This window comes from Eretmochelys imbricata, chromosome 1 (assembly GCF_965152235.1).
Source record: "Eretmochelys imbricata isolate rEreImb1 chromosome 1, rEreImb1.hap1, whole genome shotgun sequence".
Lineage (NCBI taxonomy): Eukaryota > Metazoa > Chordata > Testudines > Cheloniidae > Eretmochelys > Eretmochelys imbricata.
In genome coordinates this window covers 140,594,029-140,603,957 of record NC_135572.1, presented here as the reverse complement: position 1 = coordinate 140,603,957, position 9,929 = coordinate 140,594,029, and positions in this window count along the sequence as shown.

Below are 9,929 nucleotides of genomic sequence, written 5' to 3'. Positions count from 1 at the left end.
CGGACTCTGGGAGGGAGTTTGGTGTGGGCTCTGGGCTGGGGCAGGGGGTTGGGGTGCAGGAGGGAGTGCAGGGGGCGGGCTCTGGGAGGGAGTTTGGGTGCAGGGTGCGGGCTCTGGGCTGGGGCAGGGGGTTGGGGTGCAGGAGGGTTGTGGAGGCCGGGCTCTGGGAGGAAGTTTGGGTGTGGGCTCTGGGCTGAGGCAGGGGGTTTGGATGTGGCACTTACCTCGGGCAGCTCCCAAAAGCAACGTGCACCCCGCTCTGGCAGCAGCTCCTAGATGGGGAGGCCGGAGGGGTCTCCATGCACGGCTGCCCGCAGGCACCGCCCCCACAGCTCCCATTGGCCACAGTTGGCAGAGTTGGCGCTCAGGGCAGGGGCAGCGCATGGAGACACCACCCCCCTGCAGGGGCCGCAGGGACATGCCAGCCACTTCCAGAAGCAGAGCGGGCGGGCCGGAAGTAGTAACACCAATACTATCCTTCCACTAAAAGTCAACGACAATCATACCTAATTAATAGGGCTTTAGGCCCTGATCCAAAGCAGGAGTCTTTCCACTGACTTCAACAGGCTTTAGAGAAGGCTCTCACTGTCTTCAGTTTTCAGAGTGGCAGCCGTGTTAGTCTGTATCAGCAAAAACAACGAGGAGTCCTTGTGGCACCTTAGAGACTAACAAATTTATTTGGGCATAAGCTTTCATGGGCTAGAACCCACTTCGTCGGATGAATGGAGTGAAAATACAGGAGCAGGTATAAATACATGAAAGGACATGGGGTTGCTTTACGAAGTGTGAGAACAATGGACTGCAATTTAAATTGTCTGATAGTGACTTTTAACGGAAGGATACTATGAGGTAGAACTTTTAGCAAAGGAAGGCTTCTTACGGTGGTTTATTTTTTGGTTCAAGATTTTACAAGTAGTCAGCAGATAACTAGCTGCATAGGTCAAATGTGCTGCTTCTTCTAGATTAAGTCATTGCTGCTCTCAATCCTTTGCTCTTTGTGGGCTTAGAAAACATTATAACCAGGGCTGTTTTCTAAGCAAGACAGTTTTGAGAAAAACAAATATCACCAAGTGTTTATGGTGGGAAAAAATGAAGGGGGAAATATACTATATACACACTATACACGTCGTGCCTTTTAAATAAATTGGTTAGTCTCTAAGGTGCCACTAGTACTCCTTTTCTTTTTGCGAATAGAGACTAACCCGGCTGCTACTCTGAAACCTTTTAAATACTGTTCCTCTTGATATCTTCTCTAGGATGGAGCTTTGATGACTGTAGTAGTGTATGGCTGGCTTGATTGTATTTGGTAAAACCATAAGAGCTAAGGAGAGTAATGTGCTTAATCAGGCATTGCTCAAGTTAATCTCACTCATTCTCAGAAAGCTGTGTGTGCACTAAATACCCATTCTTGAAAGACAAAAGAAGAGATGCAGTTCAAGATGGAGAACATCCTGCTGTCTCTTCTTTTCTGCTACAAAGGTATGCACGTACCTACTTGCAGGCACTTTTGGCTGTTTGTATTTATATTTCTTGTTTCACTCCCCCCTCCTTATTCTGTCATTGGCCATGGGGTAGAGAGTGAGCTCTTCTGTAAGTGCTATTGGAGACATAATAATTTGTGTAAAGGAAAAATTTTAGAACCAATGTAATTTATGTACACTTGCATTTGAGAGAGAGAGAGAATATTTCTCATAGTTCTCTGAATACCAAATAATTGCCGTTTTAAAAAATTGACATATAATTTGCCAAAATATAAATTTGGACAGGAGACTGTAATGATTCTTAATCAGGGAGTAAATAATACTTATTTGAAAAATGAGGTACTGTATAATATGAAGGAGCTGGTCTCTCATGAATCAAACCTTTTGATTAAGTGAAGGTTGGTTGTGACCCTTGACAGCATAACATTGCATTTCTGATTATACAAATCCTCATTTCCCCAAAGATTTTTCTGAGGTTTCCAGAACTTTGCTGGAAAATCAGAGTTGTAGTGGAAAGGTTTCAAAAGAACTACTCTACTGAATAAAAAAATAGATATCTGAAGAAAATTTGAAAATTATTTACTGATTTTGAAATTTTAAGTTTAAGTTTAAGGAAACCATCAATAAAAGGAGTTTAATAAGAGTTGCCAAAAGCCAGAAAATGTAGGGGGTCACAGCTACCCTCCATCTATCCTTAATTAACCCCATTGTGCCTAGGTATTACCAGTGTTAGCTACAAAGAGATACATTTATAGACTCATTTGAAATTCTTATCCCATTGGAATCAAAGGCAAAACGCCCATTAATTTCACCCCATAATATCTAACCACATTAAGGATCACAGAATTTCAGAAGTCAGAATATCGGAAAATCCAATTCATCCCCCTGAGAACACACAATTGTTTCTTCCAGTATATTTTTTATTGTTTTGTCTAGTCTAGTTTTTAAAGTCCGAAACCTATTCATATCCATGTCCTTTATTTTAGCCTAATGCATCTTGTGATCAGGAAAGTTTTCCCAAATTAGTCCTGTCTTAATTTCATCCTATTATTCCTTGTTATAGCTCAGAGTATCTCATACAATAATTTGGTTCCCTTCAGATATTTGTACATTGTTATGATATCCCATATCTCTTCGTTTGCATGTAGCTGACTTGTCAGCCTTCAAATTTCCTGGAACTTATGGGTTTAAGCCAAACCCATTTAGCATTACTTGACTGGATGTGGAGGGGCTTTATTGTAATGTGTTTCTATTTTCCTATGAATCCCAGCACTGTTTCGTTTTGATTGGGCACCCACATTTCTGGATAGAGGTGCAAAAAATTACTTGTGCCATCACTTTCCAAACGTTGCTTTCCGTATTTCCTGTTTTTTTCTCTTTCCTCACGGAAGTGCCTTCTATACTGCACATTTACCTCCTGTACATTAAAATGACTGCGTTCCAGTCTTTTATCCCAGTCTCTTAGAATTCCTATCGGCTTCTCCATGTAGCTTACAACATCAAGAAGGTGGCATCAGGTCAGTCACGTAAGCTATGAGCAGTTATCCTGTACTAACCAATTTAGTTGTTCTCTTCAGTTTTACATGCACCTTTTGGTTGGTTCTTATATTTGCAGTGGGCCCTACCAAAGCAGCAGCAGATGTTGCTATGGCAAGCTCTTGTGACTAGTGCCTGAGCAGCTGCTGGTCCCAAATCCATATAGAGATAAAGTGCACACTGAGCTTTTTATTGACACAAATATGTTTTAACGCATTGAATGTGACATGCTTATTCTGCATTCTTCTGTCAGTGTCAGTATATGCATGGAAAAATGAACTCATCCCTACAGTTAAAAAAATGAGCCTCTTCTGTATCAGCTGTGGGTTTAACAACAGCAACATTCAAATCCCATTAAGGGCCACCTTAAGTTATACCCAGGCTACCCCAATATATATCTAGTGGCGGCAATATACCTTATGACCACCAATACTCAGGAAGAATGGTGTGAATTTCAAGATCAGAGCTGCTCAACATTTCTCAGATGAAAAAAATTTCATTGAAAAGGACCTTTTTTAAAAGCAAAAAAAAAAAGTTTCGACAAACTGTTTTTGGAATTATTTGTTTTTTGCAAATCCTTTTCACAATACCTTTTTATTGAAACATGTATCAAAATCATTACTGAAAACATCAAAAACATCAAAATTGCAGTTTTTTCCATTTACCAAAACATTGTAATAATCATTTTGATAGTGGTTTTTGATAACATTTTTATTTAAAAAATGATTGACTTTTCACACATAAAAATAAAAAAAAAACCCTAGAACTCTAAAGTGGATCCATTTTGGGTGTTGTGAAACAGAAACAATTTAAAAACTTTGAAGTCTTTCATCATTTTTCATTTTTGATCATCTTCTAATTAAGATGCACCAGAGGTGAAATCCTTGTCCCACTGAATTCAATTGCAGTTTTTGACTTCAATGGGGCCAGGATTTCAATCCAGATGTCTAAATTTCCAAATACATATTTGTGTTCTGCCTACCCCAGGTCACAAAATGTGATGTTTATATTATTATTTTCTACTTTGTGTTAAAGGGAAAGGATATGGAACATTGCAATCAGTGCAGATGGTGATGAGAAATCTATTCCCAGCAGGTTTAAAGATCAGAGAGAAGTTTAAAACAAAATAGCATCTCTCTCTTCTTGGGGAAGTAGCTGGTTCAGGAGATGGCTAATGAGATACTGACCTTTCACCATTTATGTCTCTGGCTCAAATCCTGCCCTGGTTGGTAGTTACTGAAATGAACTGGTAGCCTCAGCCCAGGAGATACACATAGCTGCATCACAACTGGCTCCCTTTTGGCTGTGGAGAAAGCGCATGAATAAAGTTAGGGTGGGGACCGGGAGTGAAAATGCGCAAGATCTGCAACTGCACTGAGGGGGACACATCAACAGGATAGCAGATAGGAGAACAGGTCCCCCTTATGTCCCACAGCAGCTCTGTTGATGTCTATTGGCAGTCTCTGTAGACCAGCCAAGTGATGCATTGGTGTGAAGACTTCAGGTCAAATTTTGAAAGGGGCCTTGAAACTTAGGAGCTGAAGTCCCATTTTCAAAAGCAAACTAGGCCCTGAGGGACAGATTCTCAAAGGTCATTAAGTGCTTTCAGATGCCGATAGGCACCTAGTAGGATCTTCAAAAGCACCTAGGTGCCTAACTCCCACTGAAAGCAACTTTGTTCAAATCTGCCCCATACACAAGTTACACATGATACACATTCAGTGGAATTCACCCCTGTGTGGAGGAACAGACCAAGACCTCTGCTTCACTTAAGTTCCAGTAAAGCCCTATTTAGAGGTTATAAGTGGCAAAGGTAAGTTTGCTGGGTCCCTCTGCACAGGGGGTGAAATCCTGGACCGACTGACCACTAAATGCCTAAGTCCCTTTTGAAAAATGGGACACAAGCTCCTAAATCACTTTGGCAGTTTTGAAATTTTTGTCCTGAGTTACTATATTGCAAGCATTTGAACCCTGCAGCTCAGGGCTAAGGCACACAAAATGTACATTGCTGGTGTGCGTGCTGCTTTTGTAGCACCCAAGGAATATGCCCTGGGAAAATATGAGAACCTGACTGAATCTGGTTGCTAAACCTGAACAGAAGGGTCCCCGTAACACGATTCATCCCAGGAGCAGATGTCTAGCTAGTGTAAATCAGTGACTGAATGAAATCAGTGGAGTGTGTCCAATTTACATAAGCTGAGCATCTGGCCCAAAGAGCACATTTTACAGCTGAAACGTCAAAGGACTGAAATATTTGACAAATGACTGCCAGAGGATTATTGCACACAAAAGGTGAGAACCTGTGCAGAGGGCCAGCAAGAGGCCTATGCACTTAAATGCCATTTAAATACTATGGGTGAAATCCTGGCCCCAGTGAAGTCAATGGCAAAACAATGGATTTCAACGGTCCCAGGATTTCACCCCAGCACACTTGCCCTTTGCCACTTATGTCCTCGAAAAAGGTTGGCCCTCTGCACAGGGGTGAATTGCACTGAACATGTATCAGTGTGATGTATATTTATATAGCATCACTTATCCCCAAAGATCCTAAGGTGTTCATTAGATTTCTACAGCACCAATGGAATGAATTCACCTTTGGTAGAGAGGTTAGCAGGTAACCAGGACTGCAAGATATGAGGGGAGGGAAATTATAAAGAATTGCATTTAATACTGTAATTACAGCAGAGGTATTTGCATTTTTATAGTATTACTTATTCCACAGATACCAAATTAGTCTTAAATTTTGGATTATATCTTATTTATTACATTCATTGTATAAACTACTACATAAATATTTTATACGTTTCTATTTTTTAAAACTCAGATACTCCTTACTCTTGTTGAAAAATTTGATGTACATTTCAATGGTTTTATAATTTCAGGAACTCATTTGTAAGTATAACACAGCCAAGCACGTGTGAACATCTCAAATATTATCACTTAAGGATGGGAGACATCAAAAGTATGGAAAATATACAGATGTCTTAGGCCTAATTCTGCTTTCATTTGTACCTGTGCTACCCCCCGCCCCCTACTGATGTCAGTGGGGTTACAGGGTGCTGAGTATTTAATTTACTGTGTGCAAAATAGCAAACAGACCCAAAGGTTGTTTTTCTTTTCAATAAACACAAACAGCAGAATACTAAGGAATATATTTGGATGGACTTTTAGCCATCTGCATAATTATGACTTCTACTAACTTCTCTGTAGAAAAGTAGTATGGGCTGGGGTAATAAGCACTGAGTCGGGGAAGTCTCAGATTCTAATCTTGCCTCTGCCACTGATGCTTTGTATGGCTTTGGGTAATTCACTTCAGCTTTCTATTCCAGTTTCCCTACCTACAAATTGCGTATGATAGTACTTACCTGTGGTCCGTGTACCTCGGAGTGGGGCTTAAGAGGATAAAATAAATAATATCTGTATAGTGTCTTGACCCTTTCCAGTGCTAAGTGTTGTATTAAAAAACTCAATTGAATATTTTTTTATATATTGTGACATTAAAGAGACACTATCAACTTGAAACCAAGTCAGATTCAGAAAATGAATTAGAAGTAGTTTTAGGTACATCACCTATTTCTTTAGTTTTCCTGTCAGTTTTTTGTAGTTTTTGTCATATTTTTTCATTTTAACATGTTTTTCTTTGCCCTGTTACTGTGTGAAATGACTCACAAAAACAAGAGGGGTAACTAACTAACTTACTTGATTATACCGGTGAAACAATTAAATTGATTGTGCCCAAAATATTGCCAAAGACACAAACTATAAAAAGAGAAAATACGATTTACTAATTTCTCTCTTTATGGTCTACTTAGCTGTTATCTACACAAATAATAGGCAAAATATTTCCAAGCAGAAGTGCAATTTTTAGTTTGACGATGTTCATTTAAAGAAGCAAATAAACAAAAATAAACATTCTCCACATGTCTGTGTTTACAATATTTTGATTTACTTGAGTTTATTTGGTCATATAACATGATCTATTTTAATCATGTTTTGTATAATCTAAAAAGGGTTCACTGTTTCATAAATAGATCTCGCATGTTATTACATCTGTCATAAAACATAATCACTCTTGAAAGTATGCTCTAGCATCCTTCCAGTGTCGGAGATCCAATAGGCACTGCCAGAAGTGATCTTAGTATTATCCCTGTTCTTTAAATTTTGTCAATTCTGTTCTTTTCCTTTGACTGAAAATTTGTTTCCTCTTAACAGTATCATTTTAGACCACGCTAAGCTATATGCCTTCCTTCACCAATTAACTCTTTTTTTTTCTAATAACTATTAGAAATTTTATGAGAGGCTGCAACTATCTGCTCCTTTCATTAAATATGCTGGGTTTTTTATATACTGCATGGCAGTTTACCTCTCTTGTACCTGACCTAACCCAACTTGCCTTGATCTCCAGTTAATTGCTTTTAGTCATGTGACAATCTTCAGTGTAAATTTTTTTAAAAAGCTAGATGTTGGGTCTGCAGTGTAAATGCTGCCCAAATTAACTGTACTTGTCAAAGATCTACGCACTGTGATTTCTCCAGTTACAAAAGAAAGTTATCCAGAACGTTCAGGGCCGATAAGGTAAGGTGTAGAAGGGGTGATCTGAAACCCTGCCTGGAGCTGAGCCAGCAGTTTTTGCAGAGTCTCAGCTATGGTGCACAGAAGATTATCAATTTGTAATTATTAAGTCTGGTCATAGTGCTTTACAGAACGTAGAATAAGACATAGTTCTTGCCTTGAAGACTGTACAATCTAGATCTAAACCAGACAAGACACGGGACCACAGTACAGAAAAGGGAGGGGGTGGAGGTGGAGAGCAGGGATCAGTGAGTCTACCCTGAGCTGAAGGCTAAAAGTGTGGGGAGAGCAGGACTGCTCAACCAGAGGGACAGAGTCCCAAGGCGGGCTACCTGGTGCTATCCACTAGGTCACAACAACTCACAACTAGGAGCCAGCAGGAATGAGGACAGGGAAAAGACGCTCTCCTTCCTGAGGCTGCTCCTTTTCTGTCCCACCCCCTCCCAGCCCCAACCCAATCCAATGCTGTGCCTCATGCCTAACCCTCCCATTCGCTCCGTATTCAGCTCTAGGGCAAGAGCACTTCAAGAGGCCATGGCACAAAAATGGCCACACAAGCAACTGACTGTAAGCCTCCAGCACCCCCAAATAAAGCCAGTATAGACATAGAAAACTGGTGTTGGTGGTTCTTTTCACAAGAATTCATATGACCTGAAATATGACACCAGCATCACTTCTTTTTTGTGTCTAATTCCAGAGAAAGTTTTAGAGCTGGTAACAAACAAGAACATTTTTCACAAAAAACTTTTTGCCAGCAAAATTATCCCCTTTTCACAGAAAACTTCTGGAATTCAACATTTTTCATCAAGTTCTATAGCTGGTATAAACAGTGACAACTTTTTTTGCAAATGACTATTTTTTCACTGAAAAAAATTTAGAATTTGATTTTTTTTTAGGCAAACATTTTGGCAAAAAAAAGTCCCATTTTGGCTGAAAACTTTTGAATTTTGAAAATTTTCAACCAGCTTGAATAAAATCCTAACTTCTTCTTATTGAGCTCTTGCTTTTACAGTTCTTGAATTACCTATGAACTGATCAACTACTCACCACAGGCTAAACCTTGTTCTCACTGAATCTCACTCTGACTTCAAAGGGCCCAGGATTTTCCCCATAAAAATAGAAAGAGTATATAATAATCCATTTAGATAAGTTATTAGAGAATTATAAAGTCAGAAGATATTCAACACTACATTATTTAGATAGGGCCAAAGCCACCAAGTTTATATCTGGTTTATCAAGATTTGGAGTTCTTAGCTCCGGCAGGGGGGTTGGTTTGTCCCATTCTAGAGAGTGGTCAGTGAGGCATCAAATGCAGACATCCTCAGTGCTTGTGGATGTTCAGACCTAGGGTTTTGATTTAGGCCCAGCTCTAGAGTTACTAGCAAGTAGGCATGCCTCATTGCTTACCAAAATGGACGTCATATGCAGCAGAAAGGACTGAGCCTTCAACTCCTTACTGAGGCAAAGCTACTCATTCTACCCAATGGTATTTTTTACTGAGTTAGGAGTACGAACTCTGGGATTTACCCAAATGCAAACACCTCCAAATGAAATAAAAACTAAAATCACTTTGTGCCCTGTTTGCTGAAAGAACTTAGTGTCTCTGGTTTTATTTCTGTAATTCAGTGATCCAAAGTGCACCAAACTGAATACACCTCCTCAGCATTTGTGTAAACATGTTCTGGGCTGCTAATGACCTGATCTGAACATTAATTTTCACTGTATTAAAGGCAGTAAAGTACCGTAAAAAGTGGATACGAAACACAGTGTATCATTAGAACCAAAATATGAAGGGACTTCAATGTTCTATTCTCACCTTGATCATATTACTTGCATTTCAGTAATTTGTGCTGAAAGAAGTTAAAGCATTTGAATTGCATAATTCAGCTTTTTTTATCATGAATTTATTCTTTACAAAGGGCCAAAATCCAGAGGTCTCTACTTTATATTTAGTCATTTTTTCTAAGTCTGTGCTCATCCAAATTCCAATTATAGTCAGTTTAAGTTGTGCCACTGAATTCAGTGGAAGCAGGGTAGGGCTTGTGGCCCACACAGCTCTCAGCTGTACCTGATTGTAAGGTGCATCATTCATTTTAGACCCAAATTTACCTCTATTCCACATAAATCTGGCATTGTCCTGTTTATTGTTGTAAATTGCTGACATCAGAAATGCTGACTCAGGGGACTGAGGTTAAAACAGATGTTCCGTATTTTTTAAAAACATCCATTGTATAGTTTTCAAACTCTCACCTCTGTCATTGTGTTCTTTGTTGTATTCTTCATTTGAGGGTGTTGATGCATACTTGCTAAGCCATTGGCACATCTGAGAGGAGTCTACGT